General features: G+C 38.4%; 1 protein-coding gene across 1 annotated transcript in view; it reads right to left on the reverse strand.

Moving 5' to 3' along the window:
- GRAMD1C (GRAM domain containing 1C) overlaps nt 1-17,828 on the reverse strand; it is a 98,737-nt gene that overhangs the window by 71,061 nt on the left and 9,848 nt on the right. The window lies entirely within an intron of this gene.

Here is a 17,828-nt window from a genome sequence, read left to right on the forward strand (position 1 = left end):
TGAGCTGATTTGGATTGGAAGCAGAATATCTATGCCCAGAAGTGAAAGGGAAAACTCTGTACTAATCCAAGCAAGTGTGTGAGTGCAATTCCAATTGGAGCAAGCAGAACAGCAGATTAACAAGGAGCTTAGAAAGATCTTGAAGAAAAGGCAGCCATAGATGGGCTTGATAAACTAGTCACATATTCCTGGCTGAACAAAGGCTGCAATGTGCACAATACGAACCAGAGAAAGCTCAGGCTATCCACACATTTCCTAGCCAGAGACACAAGAGGTCTCAGGAGAACACTGAAAAACTGGGATAAACTTAAAAATGGCCAAACTTTGAATACATTCCCCAATCTACTCACAGATTTGTCAATAGAAGGGAAAAGGCTTACTGGCTCATTGAACAATCAGGGCTGATATAAGAGGTGATCCCTAGGAAGCCAGCCCTAAAAATAAAAACAGCAACAATAATAAATAGAGCAGTTACACGCCACAGAACAAACAGATTTCATAGATTTACTCTAGGCAAGTTATTAAACAAGCAAATAAAAATCAGCAATGACATCCTATGGGACAAGAGGAAATGTAATCAGAATCCAGAGATGCTACAATATATTATCTATATTGTCAATATTCCAAGAAAAATTATAAGACATGCAAAGAAACAAGAAAATGTGACATCTAAGAAAAAACAGAACAGAAAACAGAAATAGCTTTTGAGGGTCCCCAACACTGAATTTAGATATTAAATCAGTTACAAATATGTTCAAAAAACAAAGAGAATCATGCTTAAAGAACTAAAGGAAAGTATGACAACAATAACTCAATAAGTGGAGAACCTGGGCAAATATATTTTTTATAAAAAGTTGTAAAGGAACAAGTAGACATTCTGGGGTTGAAAACTACAATCACTAAAATAAAAAATTCACTAAAAGGTTTCAACAGCAAATTCAAAATGACAGAGAACGAACAAGTAAACTTAAGGATAGACTAGTAAAAATTATCAAATTTGAAGAACAGAAAGGACAAAGATTTAAGAAAATGAACAAACTCTCAGAGACCTGTGGGACAACATCAAAGGAATCAAAATACATGTGATGGGAGTATCAGAAGGAAAAAGGATAAAGTAGAAAACTATTTGAAGAAATAATGGTCAATTTTCTAACTATGATGGAAAACATGAATGTATACATCAAAGAAACTCAATGAATCCCAAGTAGGATAAACAGAGTCACACTAAGACATACAATAGTCAAACTGCTGAACAACAAATAAGAAATCCTGAAAGAAGCAAGAAAAAAAAATGACTCATCACGTACAGTTGAAAAACAGTGTAATTTGCAGGTGACTTCTCATCATTAACAATGGAGAGAACAGACATGCTTTCTAAGAAATACTAAAGGAAGTCCTAGGCCTGGTGCAGTAGCACATGCATGCCTGTAATCCCAGCACTTTGGGAGGCCAAGGTGAGCAGATCACCTAAGGTCGAAAGTTCGTGACCAGTCTGGCCAAAATAGTGAAACCCCGTCTCGACTAAAATACAAAAATTAGCTGGGTGTGGTTGTGCATGCTTGTGATCCCAGTTACTTGGGGAGGGCTAAGGCAGGAGAATCTCTTGAACCCTGGAGGCAGAGGTTGCAGTAAGCACAGATCATGCCACTCCACTCCAGCTTGAATGACAGAGTGAAACTCTGTCTCCAAAAAAAATTAAAATTAAAATTGAAAATAAAGGGAGTCCTTCAAGCTGCAAGGAAATGACATCATATGGTAACTCAAATTCACCAGAAGAATTAAGAGCACCAGAAGTATAAATATATGGGTATTTTTAAAAGACTATGTAAATCTATTTTCTCATTTCTCTCTTAATATCTTTAAAAGACATAAGGGTCTACAAAGCCATAATCACAACACTATATTGCTGAGTTTACGAGATAATAACATCAGTTGAAGAAAAGGTTCAATATTTCAGCAGAATTAAATTAGTACAAATCTGAAGAATTCTGTACTCTCTTAAGCAATCACTAAAAACAACCTTCAAAAAATTTTAAATCCGGTGGCTCAGGCCTGTAATCCTAGCACTTTCGGAGGCTGAGGCAGGCAGATCACGAGGTCAGGAGACCAAGATCATCCTGGCCAATATGGTGAAACCCCATCTCTACTAAAAATAGAAAAAAATTAGCTGGACATCGTGGTGCACACCTGTAGTCCCAGCTACTCAGGAGGCTGAGGCAGGAGAATTGCTTGAACCCAGGAGGCGGAGGTTGCAGTGAGCCGATATGGTGCCACTGCAGTACAGCCTGGGCGACAGTGCAAGACTCCATCTTAAAAAAAAAAAAAATTTAAATCAAAAGGAATTAAAATACTACCCTAAAAAATACGTATTTGACACATAAAGAAGGGGGAACAGAAGAATAAAAAACATATAAACCATATGGAAAATAAACAGCAAAATGGTTATTTATAAATCCAACCATATTATAACCACATTAACTGTAAATGGACTAAACACAGAAATTGTCAAACTAGATAAAACACAGAACCAACTATATTTTGTCTACAAGAGACACACACCTTAGTTATAAAAACACAAAAAGGCTGAAACTAAAAGGATGAGAAAAAGATACCCCATGCAAACAGTAATCACAAGAAAATCTGAGTGGCTATATTACTTTTTTTTTTTTTTTTTTTTTTTTTTCCAGTCAACTTGCTACCTGGCTCTGTCTTTCTTGCAAGCTGGAAAAGGCAGCTCCTTACCTCATCCTGCCTTTCCAGGTAATCTCTCTCTTGGGTTCACTCCACCTGTTGGGGGCCTGTTGCTGACTAAGAAATAAATGATTTTTTAATTGCATTTTAGGTTTTGGGATACATGTGAAGAACATGCAAGATTGTTGCATAGGTACACACATGGCAGCGTGATTTGCTGCCTTCCTCCCCTTCACCTATATCTGGCATTTCTCCACATCCTATCTCTTTAGCTATCTCTTTAGCTATATTTAGAGATAATATAGCTATCTCTTTAGGCTATATTACTTTTAGCTGAAATACTGCTAGACTAAGAGAGATGTCATAATAATAAATGGGTCAATATAGGAGCAAAATCGTCATAAATATATACACAACAGAGCCCCAAAATGCATGAAGCAAAAATGACAGAAGTACAAGAATAGACCATTCAATAAGTTGGAGATATCAATATCCCATTCTTTTTTTTTTTTTTTTTTTTTTTTTTTTTTGAGGTGGAGTTTCGCTTTTGTTGCCCAGTCTAGAGTGCAATGGCGCAATCTCGGCTCACCGCAACCTCTGCCTCCTGGGTTCAAGTGATTCTCCTGCCTCAGCCTCCTGGTGAGCTGAGATTACAGGCATGTGCCACCACACCTGGCTAAGTTTGTATTTTTAGTAGAGACAGTGTTTCTCCATGTTGGTCAGGCTGGTCTCCAACTCCTGACCTCAGGTGATCCGCCCACCACAGCCTCCCAAAGTGCTGGGATTACAGGCGTGAGTCACTGCACCCGGCCTATATCCCGTTCTCAATAATCGATAGATTACACAAAAAACCATCAAGGATATAAGAAACTTGAAGATTTTCAACCAACTACACCTAACTGGCATTTATAAAAACATCCAACAACTGCAAAATACACATTTTTTTCAAGCACGCATGGAACACTCTCCAGAACAAACCATATGCTAGGCCACAAAACAAGTTTCAGTAAATTTGAAAGGATTAAAGCCACATAAACTATGTTCTCTATGAACACAGAATAAAATTAGAGACCAACAACACAAGGACTAGAGCCCAACTTCAAATCATCTTAATCCTTACATCCTCTGTGGAAGAACACATCACTCTAGGACTCAAAATGTTACCACAAAAATAATGGAAAATAGAGAATAAAGGATAAGAGACTGATAATACAGTCAGGAGGTCTAATACACGTGTAAACAAAGTGCCAGGAGAAAAGAAGGTAGATGTAATATTTGAAACAATAAATGTTTTTTTAAATATTTAACATTTGAAGTTTCTGTCCTCAAAGACCCCAATTTCTTTTTTTCTTGTAGTTCTCTAAAATCATTTTCAAAAATAGCATCTTCCTATTCTAAGTGATCCAAACACTTTTTTGTGCACATTTATACATGTAAATGTATAAATTTACATGTGGAAATTTACAGTGAAACCCAATAAACCAGCATCTTGCAGTCCAAAAATCATAAGAGTTGGCTTCTAATCAAAAATGGTCTGAACAGTCTTAGTGATTCAGTATCTGTGGCACACTCCATAGGCTCACAGCAGATTTTTTAATGAGTTTTGGTAGTTGCTATGGTGTGAATATGGTTTGTCCACACCAATACTCATGTTAAGGCTTGGTCCTCAATGTAATAGTATTGAGAGGTGGTAGGAACTTTAAGAGGTATTTGGGTCATGAGGGATGTCTCATGAAGGGCTTAATGCCACCTTCTGGGAGTGCTCTCTGGGTCTGGATTAATTACCAAAAAAGCAGGTTATATAAGCCAAGGTTGCCTTTCACGTTTTGTCTTTCAAAGATGTTCTCACCATGTGATGGCCTCCGTCCTATTATGATGCAACATGAGACCCTTGCCGGATAAGACCACCTGATCTTGAATTTCCCATCCTCCAGAACCATGAGCCAAATAAATCTCCTTTCTTTATAAATTACCCAGTCTAGGTGTTCTGTTATAGCAACAGAAAAATGGACTGAAACAGAAAATTGGTACCAAAAAGTAGGGTTGTTGCTATTAAAATACCTGAAAATGTGGTAGCAAGTTTGGAATTGCGTGATGAGTACTGGCTAGAAGAATTTGGAGGAGCAGGCTAGAAAAAACCTAGATTGCTATAAATGGGTCACTAAGAGCAATTCTGGTGAGCGTTCAGAAAACAAGAAGACTAGGGAAAGTCTGGAACTTCTTAGAGCTGAGATCGAGCCATTGCACTCCAACCTGGGCAACAGGGTGAGACTCCGTCTCAATCAATCATTAAAATAAAATAAAGGTGGCAGCAAAGCACTCAGCATGCTGCATGGCTGCTTGTGGGCCACTTACAGTAAAATGGGAGAGAGAATACTTACTTAAAGACAGTATTTATAATTGAAAGGGAAGAATAGCATAAATAGTTGGAAAATTCACACCCTGATCTTGTGATAGAGCATGAAAGACCATTTTCAGGAGAAGAAACCAATGGTATGACCTAGAGACTATTTGGAGATTAATATAGCTAAAAGGGACCTTCTACACGGGCAGAGGTGCAGATAGCCTCCACTAGAATAATGCTCAGCAGAAATGTGGGGTCAGGGCTACCACTGGGACCCCAAAAGGGTAGAACACTTAGGAGAATACAATACCTGCCTGGGAAAGCTACAGGCACCACTATGCAACTGCAACTCATGACAGAAGTGATGGGGGCCACACCTAGCAAAATCATGGAGGCAGGGCTGCCTGAGGCCCAAGTTCCATACCAACGAGGCACTTACTTTAAAAAATTGAGATATAAGCCGGGCGCGGTGGCTCAAGCCTGTAATCCCAGCACTTTGGGAGGCTGAGGCAGGTGGATCACGAGGTCAAGAGATCGAGACCAACCTGGTCAACATGGTGAAACCCCGTCTCTACTAAAAATACAAAAAAATTAGCTGGGCATGGTGGCACGTGCCTGTAATCCCAGCTACTCAGGAGGCTGAGGCAGGAGAATTGCTTGAACCCAGGAGGCGGAGGTTGCAGTGAGCCGAGATCGCGCCATTGCACTCCAGCCTGGGTAACAAGAGCGAAACTCCGTCTCAAAAAAAAAAAAAAAAATTGAGATATAATTTACATACTATAGAATTCATCCTTTTGCAATGTACAAGTCAGCAATTTTGGTATACTCACAAAACTGTGCAATCATCACCACTATATAATTCCAGAAAACTTTTATCATGCCAAAAAGAAACCCTATACCCATTAGCAGTTACTCTCCATTGCCCCCTCCCCAGGTCCTAACAACATGAATCCACTTTCTATCTCTATGGATTTTGCTAATTCTGGGTATTTCATATTAATGGAGCAGACACAAAGGGCCACAATAGTGCATCAATGATATGCACTATCACTCAGCATTATGTAGGTATTCAAGGTTCATCTATGTTGCAGCATGAATCATTACTTCACTCCGGCTTATGGATGAATAATATTTCATTGTATATACTACATTTTAATCTATGCATTCAGCATTTGATTAATGTTTGGGTTGTTTCTACTTTTTGCTTATTATGAATAATGCTGTTATGAATATTCATGTAAAAATGTTTACGTGAACACGTTTAAATTTTCTGGGGTATATACCTAAGAGAAGAATTGCTGAGTCATATAGTAACTCTGTCTAACATTTTCAGGAAGTGCCAAACTATTTTCCAAAATGCCTGTACCATTTTACATTCGCAGCAGCAATGTGTGAGAGTTTTAACTCCTCCACATCCTCACCAAATCTAATGTCTTTCTTATTACAGCCATCTGAATAGCTGTAAAATGGCATTCCCATTGCAGTACTGATTTGCATTTACCTCATAGCTATTGATGTTGGACATGTTTTCATGTGTTTATTGGGTATTTGTATGCCTCTGAAGAAATGTCTATTCATGTTTTGATCATTTTTAATTGGCTTATTTGTCTTTTTATTATTGAGCTGTAAGAATTCTTTGTAGATTCTAGTACAAGCCCCTTATCCAATATTTGATGTGCAGTTATTTTTTTTTTTTTTTTTTTTGAGACAGAGTTTTGCTCTTTTTACCCAGGCTGGAGTGCAATGGCGTGATCTCGGCTCACCGCAACCTCCGCCTCCTGGGTTCAGGCAATTCTCCTGCCTCAGCCTCCTGAGTAGCTGGGATTACAGGCACGTGCCACCATGCCCAGCTAATTTTTTTTTGTATTTTTAGTAGAGACGGGGTTTCACCATGTTGACCAGGATGGTCTCGATCTCTCGACCTCGTGATCCACCCGCCTTGGCCTCCCAAAGTGCTGGGATTACAAGCTTGAGCCACGGCGCCCGGCCGTGCAGTTATTTTCTCATTCTGTGGGTGATCTTTTCATTTTCTTAATGAACTCCTTGAAGCACAAAAATTTTTTTTTTATTTTTTTATTTTTTTTATTTTTTAGAAATGGGGTCTCACAGGCTGGGTGCAGTGGCTCTCACCTGTAATCCCAGCATTTTGGGAGGTCAAGGCAGGTGGATCACCTGAGGTTGGGAGTTTGAGACCACTCTGACCAACATGAAGAAACCCCGTCTCTACTAAAAATACAAAATTAGCCAGGCGTGGTGGTGCATGCCTGTAATCCCAGCTACTTGAGAGGCTGAGGCAGGAGAACCACTTGAACCCAGGAAGCAGAGGTTGTGGTGAGCCGAGATTGTACCATTGCACTCCAGCCTGGGCAACAAGAGCAAAACTCTGTCTCAAAAAAAAAAAAAAAGAAAGAAAAACAAAATGGGTCTCACTTTGTTGCCCAGAATGGAGGGCAGTGGCTATCCACAGGCACGATCATAGCACAATGCACTCTCAAACTCCTGGCCTCAAGAGAACTCCCAGTTCAGCCTCCTAAGTAGCTGGCAAGACAGGCACGCACCACCAAACATGGTTCTAATTTATATGAGGTCCAATTTATCTACTTTTTTTTGTCCCTGAGATTTTCATGTCATATCTAAGAAACTATTGCCTGATCCAAGGTTCATGAAGAGTCATACCTATGTTTTCTTCTAAGAGTTTTAGTTCTAGCTCTTACACTTAAAACTTAGGTCTATGATAAATTTCAAGCTGATTCTTATATATGGTGTGAAGTAAGGGTCCAAATTCATTCCTTCGCATGTGTATATCTAGTTGTATCATTTGTGGAATATTCCTTCCCTCATTAAATTGTTTTGACACTCATCAATTGATCATAAATTTAAGGGTTTATTTCTGAATTATCATTTCTACTCCATCAATACGTAAGTACATTTTTTATGCCAATCCACACTATCTTGATTATTGTAGCTTTGTAGTAATCCTTGAAATTTGGAAGTGTACATCTTCCAACTTCATTCTTTTTCCTTCTTTTTTTTTTTTTTTTTTTTAAAGATGGGGTTTCACCCTGATGGCCAGGCTGGTCTTGAACTCCTGACCTCAGGTGATCCACCCACCTCGGCTTCCCAAAGTGCTAGGATTACAGGCGTGAGCCACCACGCCCGGCCAACTTCATTCTTTTTCAAGATTATTTTCGTTATTCTGGGTCCTTTGTATATCCACAGGAGCTTGAGTACTGCTTGTCCGTTTCTACAAGAAAAGCCCATTTGAATCCTGATAGGACAGGGTTGAATTTGTAGTTTAGTCTGAGGAGTATTGCCATCATTAACAACATAACAACATTAAGCCTCCCGATTCATGAATATGGGATCTTTCCAAATGTCTTTCGATAAAGTTTTGTTGTTTTTAGTGTATAAGTATTGCACACATTTTGTGAAATTTATTCCTATTTTGGCCAGGTATGGTGGCTCACACCTGTAATCCCAGCACTTTGGGAAGCCAAGGCAGATGGATCACAAGGTCAGGAGTTAACGTGGGATGACCAACATGGTGAAAATCATCTCTACTAAAAACACAAAAGTTAGTTGGGCGTGGTGGCACGCGCCTGTAATCCCAGCTACTTAGGAGGCTGAGGCAGGAGAATTACTTGAACCTGGAAGACAGAGGTTGCAGTGAGCCAAGATTGTACCACTGCACTCCAGCCTGGGTGATAGAGCAAGACTCCATCTCAAAAAAAGAAAAAAGAAAAAAAAAAAAGTATTTCTATTTTATTCATTTGATATCACTGTAAATGGAATTGTTTTCTTAATTTCATGTTAAGGATGTTCATTGCTAGTGTATAGAATTACAATTTAGTTTTGGTTTTGGAATCAAGGTAATACTGGCCTTACAGAATAATCTGGGAAGTGTTGCCTCCTTTTCTGCTTTTTTGAAAGAGTTTTTGAAGGATTTGGCAGAATATACCCATAAAGCCATCTGGTCCTGAGCTTTTCTTTGTGAAAAGTTAGTTGCTGTTGTTGTCATTTTGGTTTTGGGGGGGAAAAAAGGAAGAAGAAAAAAAAAGAATTTTGGTTTTGGCGATCGAGGGTTTCTTTGGTTTTTGTTTTGTCACTAATTCAATCTCTTTCCTTGTCATAGGTCTATTAAGATTTTATCTTTCTTGAGTCTTTTTCAGTAATTTGTGTATTTTGTGGAAATTTGCCTAGTTCATCTAGGTTCTCCAAGGTATTTCAGATGCATTTTAAAACATAGTAACATCAACTGTCCTGGAACATTACCAAAACAGACTATATACTCAGCCGTACCTCAACAAATTTAAGAGAACTGAAACTATACAATATGTATTTTCTGACTATAATGAAATCAAACTAGAAATCAATAATAGAAAAATAGCTCAAAATCTCCAAACACTTGGAAACTAAACAGCACACTTATAGATAATCCATCTAGAGTCAAGGGTCAAAGAGAACATCTCAAGGGAAATAAAATAACACATCGAACTGATGAAAATTAAAATATTGGCTGTGCACAGGGGTTCACGCCTGTAATCCCAGCACTTTGGGAGGCTGAGGCAGGCGGCGGATCACAAGGTCAGGAGTTCAAGATCATCCTGGCCAACGTGGTGAAACCCCATATCTACTAAAAAAAAAAAAAAAAAAAAAAAAATAGCTGAACGTGGTGGCATGTGCCCGTAGTCTCAGCTACCTAGGAGGCTGAGGCAGGGGAATCACTTGAACCAGGGAGACAGAGGTTGCAGTGAGCCAAGTTGAAAAAGAGTGAGACACCCTCTCAGAAAAAAAAAAAAAGAAGAAGAAGAAGAAAGAAAATTAAAATTTTAATATAATATATCAAAATTTGTGGGACACAGCTAAAAATGAAAGAGAAATTTATAGCACTAAATGCCACATTAAAAAAAGGAAAAGTCTAAAATAAATAATCTAAGCATCTAACTCAGGAACCTAGAAAAGAAAGAGTAAAATAAACCCCAAACAAGCAAAAGTAAATAAAAAAACAGCAGAAATTAGTGAAACTGAAACACCAACAATGGAGACTATCAATAAACAAAGAGCTGATTTTTTTTTTTTTTTTTGAGACAAAGTCTCGCTCTATTACCCAGGCTGGAGTGCACTGGCACAATCTCTGTTCACTGTAGCCTCCACCTCCCAGGTTCAAGTGATTCTCCCACCTCAGCCTCCCGAGTAGCTGAGACTACAGGCACACATCCCTACACTCAGAGAATTTTTGTATTTTTAGTAGAGACAAGGTTTCACCATGTTGTCCAAGCTGGTCTCAAACTCCTGACCTTGTGATCTGCCCACCTCAGCTTCCCAAAGTACTGGGATTATAGGCATGAGCCACCATGCCTGGCAAAGAGCTGATTCTTCAAACATAATAAAATTGATAAAACTACTAGCAAGACTGACAAAAAAGAGAGAAGACACAAACTACCAATATCAGGAATAAAACAGGGTCAGCACTGAAGACCCTACAGAACTCAAAAGGAAATAACGAAATACTATAAAGAACTCTACACATGTAATCAGGCCAGGCACAGTGTCTCACACCTGTAATCCCAGCACTTTGGGAAGCCAATTCGGGTGGATCACAAGGTCAGGAGATCAAGACCATCCTGCCAACATGGTGAAACTCTGTCTCTACTAAAAATAAAAAAACTTAGCCAGGCATGGTGGCACGCACCTGTAGTCCCAGTTACTCAGGAAGCTGAGGCAGGGGAATTGCTTGAACCTGGGAGGCGGGAGTTGCAGTGAGCCAAGATCACACCACTGCACTCCAGCTTGGCAACAGATTAAGACTCCATCTCGAAAAAAAAAATAGCTGGGATTACAGGTACATGCCTATAATCTTCAGCTACTTGGGAGGCTGAGGATGGAGAATAGCTTGAACCTGGGAGGCAGAGGCTGCAGTGAGCTGAGATCAAGACACTGTACTCCAGCCTAGGCAACAGAGTAAGACTCCATCTCAAAAAACAGTCAAACAAACTAAAGAACTCTACACATGTAAATACGATAACTTAGAAAAAATAGATTATCAAAAAACACAAATGACCACAAGTCACTACATAGAAAACACATAATTTGAACAGATCTACAAATTAAGGAACTTAAGTTCACAATTTAAAATTTCCCAAGAAAGAAATCTCCAGGCCCACATAGTTTTACTGGAGAATTCTACAAAACATTTAAAAAATTAATTCTATACAATCTCTCCAAAAAATAGAACAGATGGGAGCACTTCCCAATTCATTTTATGAAGCTACTGTTACCCTGATGCCAAACCAGATAAAGACATTACAAAAAAATTGAAAATTCCAGAACAATATCCCTCACGTATATAGATACAAAAATCCTTAAGAAAATATTAGCAAATATGGCCAGGCGCGGTGGCTCAAGCCTGTAATCCCAGCACTTTGGGAGGCCGAGGTGGGTGGATCACGAGGTCAAGAGATCAAGACCATCCTGGTCAACATGGTGAAACCCCGTCTCTACTAAAAATACAAAAAAATTAGCTGGGCGTGGTGGCGCGTGCCTGTAATCCCAGCTACTCAGGAGGCTGAGGCAGGAGAGTTGCTTGAACCCAGGAGGTGGAGGTTGCAGTGAGCTGAGATCGTGCCATTGCACTCCACACTGGATAACAAGAGTGAAACTCAGTCTCAAAAAGAAAAAAAAAAAAAGAAAAGAAAAAAAAGAAAATATTAGCAAATACAATTCAGCCATAAATTAAAATAATTATACAACATGACCAAGTGGAGTTTATTCCAGGATCCAAGGCTTGTTCAGTATTCAAAAATCAATCAGTGCAACCCAGCATATTAAAATGCTTTTAAAAACTACACAATCAGGCCGGGCGCGGTGGCTTAAGCCTATAATCCCAGCACTTTGGGAGGCCGAGGCGGGTGGATCACGAGGTCAAGAGATCGAGACCATCCTAGTCAACATGGTGAAACCCCGTCTCTACTAAAAATACAAAAAATTAGCTGGGCATGGGGGTGCGTGCTTGTAATCCCAGCTACTCAAGAGGCTGAGGCAGGAGAATTGCCTGAACCCAGGAGGCAGAGGTTGTGGTGAGCCGAGATCATGCCATTGCACTTTAGCCTGGGTAACAAGAGCGAAACTCCGCCTCAAAAAAAAAAAAAAAAAAAAATTACACAATCGTATCACTTGATATAGAAATAATATTTGACCAAATTCAAATTCCATTTGCGACAAAAACTCTTTAAAAAAAATAGAAATACAGACTGGGTGCGGTGGCTCACACCTGTAATCCCAGCACTTTGGGAGGCCAACGTGGGCAGACCACCTGAGGTCGGAACTTCAAGACCAGCCTGGCCAACTTGGTGAAACCCTGTCTCTATTAAAAAACACAAAAATTTTGTTGTCTTCATAGCTTCTATCACTACCTGACATAGTACCTGTTTGTTTATTTACATGCTGTCCAGCTCCAATCCTGCTGTCAACACCAGAGTGGTAGAGAGGCTGTCCTATTCACTTAGAACATTGAGGTGCATAGAAGACACTCAACTCAATGAATAAATAAGACCATTCCTTTTTAAATTCATGTATATCTACCTTTGCCACTTTTTTCTTTCTTTCTTTCTTTCTTTTCTTTTCTTTTCTTTTTTTTTTTTTTTTTTTTGAGACAAAGCCTCACTCTGTCGCCAAGGCTGGAGTGTAGTGGCTCAATCTCGGCTCACTGCAACCTCCACCTCCCACGTTCAAGCAATTCTTGTGCCTTAGCCTCCCGAGTAGCTAGGATTACAGGCACCTGCCACCACACCCAGCTAATTTTTGTATTTTTAGTAGAGATGGAGTTTCACCACATTGGCCAGGCTAGTCTCAAACTCCTGACCTCAGGTGATTCACCTGCCTCAGCCTCCCAACATGCTGGGATTACAGGTGTAAACCACAGCATCCAGCTGCCACTTTTAAGATAATAATGTCTCTGTTCACATACTCTTCAATCTATCCTGTGAGAAGCTCACTACAATTCCTGATTATGAAGCCCTTCATCTTGAGTGAAAATTGTTCACGCACATTCTCTTTGAATATTGCCTCTTGCTCATTCTGTGTTCATCTTCTAAATCTGCTACAAGATTCAAAATGAACTTCTCTACTATCCCCTTTACATCTTAAACTGTTCTCTTTCACACTTTCTCTCTTTATCTCTCATTGATAAAATCTGAGGAATTTCCTGACACATACATACCTTTCAGTTTACAGATCTCTCTTTAGTTGCCATTTCCCAAGCCCACTGCATTCTTTTTTTTTTTTTTTTCTTAGACAGAGTCTCACTCTGTCACCCAGGCTGGAGTGCAGTGGTGCAATCTCAGCTCACTGCAACTTCCCACCTCCGGGGTTCAAGTGATTCTCCTGCCTCAGCCTCCTGAGTAGCTGGGACTATAGGCACCTGCCACTGCACCCTGCTAGCATTCTTTAATTACTATTATTTCAGTGACCATATTTTTCATTTTAGAGTTGTATTTGATTTTTTTCAAATCTGCCTGTATTTGAGAATTTCCCATCCATTTATAATACTTTTAGTTTCTTCTATTGTCTTTACAATATTATATAACTTTTATAGTCTTTATGTGGTATAATAGTTATATTATCTGAAGTTTTGGAGGCTCAAATATGCTGTTCATTGAATCTCTTTCTGCTCACTTATAGAGAGCACTAAATCCAAGCCCCAAAACTTCATGAGAGATGGACCACAGTTAGAGATGGGTTATAGTTATATATTCTCAGGAGAAACTACCCCCACTCCCACGCTAAGCCTGGGCTTAGACAGACAGGCTTCCTTATCTTCAACCTGTGAATGTAGCAGATATTTTTCCTAGTATGTATTTCAAAGAGGGGTTAACTCTTCAAGAGCCTGGCTTTAATAAGAGTTCTCAGTTCCAACTCATACAAGTTCAAGGTGTTATCTCCTATCTCCTATCACAGCATGGCCATTAAAGCTCAGCAAATTCCTCAAGGCAACCTCAGCGTTAGCTCATGTGCTTACAACTCTGGTATTCAGTTCCCTCTTTTTTTTTTTTTTTTTTTTTTAAGCCTGTAGGTATATTTCCCTTGCTGTTTCATGAGCCAAGACATGCATTATTAAAAAAAAAAAAAATGTTTGAAACATTTTATCCAGCATTGCTAGGTACTTTTAGCAGAAGAACACTTAAATTAAATAGTTCCCTTCCCATGTTGCCATAAGGGCTGGTTTTTATTCCTTTATAATTAAACCTACAAATGTTAAAAGATATCTAAGTTTATCAAACAGTATCTAACTACACTTAAAGTTTTTCAAATTGGAAAAAATGTTTTTGTAATCCAACATACATTAAAAAATGAGTTTATTCTTTTTTATCAGCCACCAAAGTAAAAATCAGAAATATCCTTTACAAGCTTGAATAAATGCAAGACGTGTTGTTGTGGAGAACAACATGATTACAGGAAACCTATTCTCCCAAGTTGCTGAAGTATGTTACAGACATATTAATTAATTATCTTGGGATTTAAAAAAAAATAATACAACATTAATTAATCCTTACTATGTATGTATAAATCAGATTTGTGGCAAAAAAAAAAAATCAGTTTTATTCCCCACTTTTAAGTAGGAAAGTTTACCTGGAAATAAAGTGACTATGATAAGTTAATGATAAAGTACAGAATCAGTCAGGAGTGGTGGTATGCACCTGTCAGTCCAGCTATTCAGGATGCTGAAGCAAGAGAATCACTTGAGCCCAGGAGGTGGAGGTTGCAGTGAGCCGAGATCATGCCACTGCACTCCTGCCTGGATGACAGAGTGAGACTGTGTCTCAAAAAAATAAATACATAAATAAATTTTTTTAAGTACAGAATAAAGACTTCAGATTTTTTGTACAGTTAAAAAAAACAAACAAACAAACAAACAAAAACAAACAAAAACAAAAAAAAAAAACTTGGCCAGGCACAGTAGTTCAAGGCCTGCAATCCCAGCACTTTGGGAGGTTGCCCTGGATAGATCACCTGAGGTCAGGAGGTCGAGACAAGCCTGGCTCACATGGTAAAACCCCATCTCTACTAAAAATACAAAAATTAGGGCTCAGCTGATGGCACGCACCTACAGTCCCAGTTACTTGGGAGGCTGAGGCAGGAGAATTACTTGAACCCAGGAGGCAGAAATTGCAGTGAGCTGAGATCACAGCACTGTACTCCAGCCTGGGTAATAGAATGATACTCTGTCTCAGAAAAAAAAAAGAAAGAAAGAAAGAAAACTTGACTATTATCTAGAAAACATCAAATATAAATATTTTCTATTAAAACATAAGTATACTAGTTATTATTTGCATATATGTAGTTAATGCTTGAAAATTGTTTTTTATTCCTAAAATGTTTTAAAACAAAAAAAAAGGAAATAATCAATTTGAACTCTAATATTTTAAAAAATTCTCCTACTCCATCTTTTTTTCTACTTCCCTTCCTAAATCAAAGACCTGAGGAATCTGAGATCTCATATCTTCTTTATGCATAGTTTTCAACATTTTCAAATAAACAATTATTCAAAGAAGAATGCACAAAGGACCCCTGAGCAAACTTAATTTTAGTTATGCATTCCAGAAAACTTTATAAATCCCTCCATTTTAAAAATACAATGATCAGCTAAATCTGCTATTAAAGAAGTATGTACAGTTGACAAATATTTTTAAAGAACTTAAGATTAATGAAACATCAAAGCACAAAAGAATACTTAATATTAACTACCTTATCCAAAGCACTATTACTTCTATTAAAAAATCGCAGGTAAGTATGTCATCTTCTGAACATACAGAATGAATCATCTCAAAGGCTGTTTTCTACTCCCCGTAGTTGCTCACTCCATCTTACTAAAATAAGTTGCACTATATAAACGCATCTGCTGCTGATCTTTGTCTGCCTTGCCTCTGGGGTCTTAATCCACATGGAATATACCATTACTCTAGCCAAGGAGAAAGCAAGTTTTTTGTTTTAAGCGTTTTCTTTGTTTGTTTGTTTTACCTTTGCTATGTATTCTTTACTAAGCTAATGGGCAAAAGCATAAATATTTGCCACTAACTTTATTTTAAATTTTGTTTCATCATTTCACATAATTTTTCTTGTTTCATTAGGGTTTAAAACATAATAATAAAACTCATTTCCCACATACTAGAATTAAATATTTTATTTCATTTTTTTGAGACAGTGTCTCTCTCTGTCACCTAGGCTGAAGTGCAGTGACATGATCACAGCTCACTGTAACCTAGAATCCTGGACTGAAGCAATCCTCCCACATCAGCCTCCCAAGTGGCTGGGACTTCAGGTGCAAGCCACCATAGCCAGCTAATTTTTATTTTGTTTTGTTGAGACGGGGGTCTCACTATGTTGCTCAGGTTAATCTCAAACTCGTGGCCTCAAGTGATCCTCCCACCTTTGCCTCCCAAAGTGTTTGGATTATAAGCATGAGCCACAACGCCAGGCCCAATATTTTTTTAAAAATAAAAATATAAAACAAATACAATTAAGATTCCTATCTTTATACTACAGAATTGAAATAGAAAATCTGACGCTATTAATCTCACTATTAATAGCCATGGAGAATTAATCCTACTTTAAATTAGTCTTACTGTCAGAAAGGCACTTATTAGCCAATCTGTTAAACAGTATGAGGTTACTACAGATTCAAGACAGACCGGTGTTGTAATACCGTGACCTCATCTCTAATTTTACAGGTGGGGTAACTGACGGGAGACAGGTTATGCAACATACTTAAGATCACCACTCACTGAAATCACCAGAAACAGGGCAGAGACTCTATTCCAGATGTTTTGTTCCCAGTCTCCAATGTATTCAATTGTATCACGCTGCCCTCTAAATTCACTACTGTGGAACAACTGATTGAGCCAGGCTAGAACATATGAATTATTCTATGTTAGTGAATTTCTCAGATCCCTGTAGCTTAACTCTTTAAATACCAATGCTTTTTAAAGTTCTGAATTTTTTTGCTAGGAACCTCTCTAAAGTGAGAAAGCACAACTCCAGATTCCTTAGGTATTCTGGTTTAACAGCTCTGACATCCCGATTTGCTTCAATACCAGGTCGTGTGCCTTATGAAATCATTCCTGTTATGCTACATGACCTCCTTGTGTTTTGTTTTCTTTTTGTTGTTTGTTTGTTTTAGAGATTGGGTCTTGCTATATTGTCTAGGATAGATTCAAAATCCTGGGCTCAAGTGATCCCCCTTCCTCAGGCCTCCTGAGCATCTGGGACTACAGCCATGTGCGACAATGCCTGGCTTGTCTTTCTTGTGTTAATTTTAGACCCCTCGGTGAACTCCCCATCATATTGGTTTTCCTTCAATATCTACTTTATTTGGGGGAGAATGAAGCAAGGAAAACAGCAACATGGTGGAGTCACGGTAGATGCTGATGGATAGTAAATGACAGAGAAAAAATGAATTATTTATTGTCCAGACTTTTAAAATATCATTTCTACTGGCTACAGTACTATTTAGAGTCAACTTAGCTGCACGTATCTTTGGCCTCCATATTAAAAGGTCCAAGTTTCATTGCACATGTCATGCTTTGAGGTTAGTCTTAATCTTGAACTTTAGTATCAATTAATTTTGAAAGCTTTTATTTCCTAAGAGATAATGGCATGGTTTCATATGCTATACTTTGGACAGACTGAGTTTTTAAAATGCAATTATTTTTGCTTTCATGCCTCTTGTAATGTTTTGAACAAACTTGAATGATGAAAGAGAATAAAATAGACATCAGTAAAAAAAATTTAAAATTTT

Source organism: Saimiri boliviensis, chromosome 8 (genome assembly GCF_048565385.1).
Source record: "Saimiri boliviensis isolate mSaiBol1 chromosome 8, mSaiBol1.pri, whole genome shotgun sequence".
Taxonomy (NCBI): Eukaryota; Metazoa; Chordata; class Mammalia; order Primates; family Cebidae; genus Saimiri; species Saimiri boliviensis.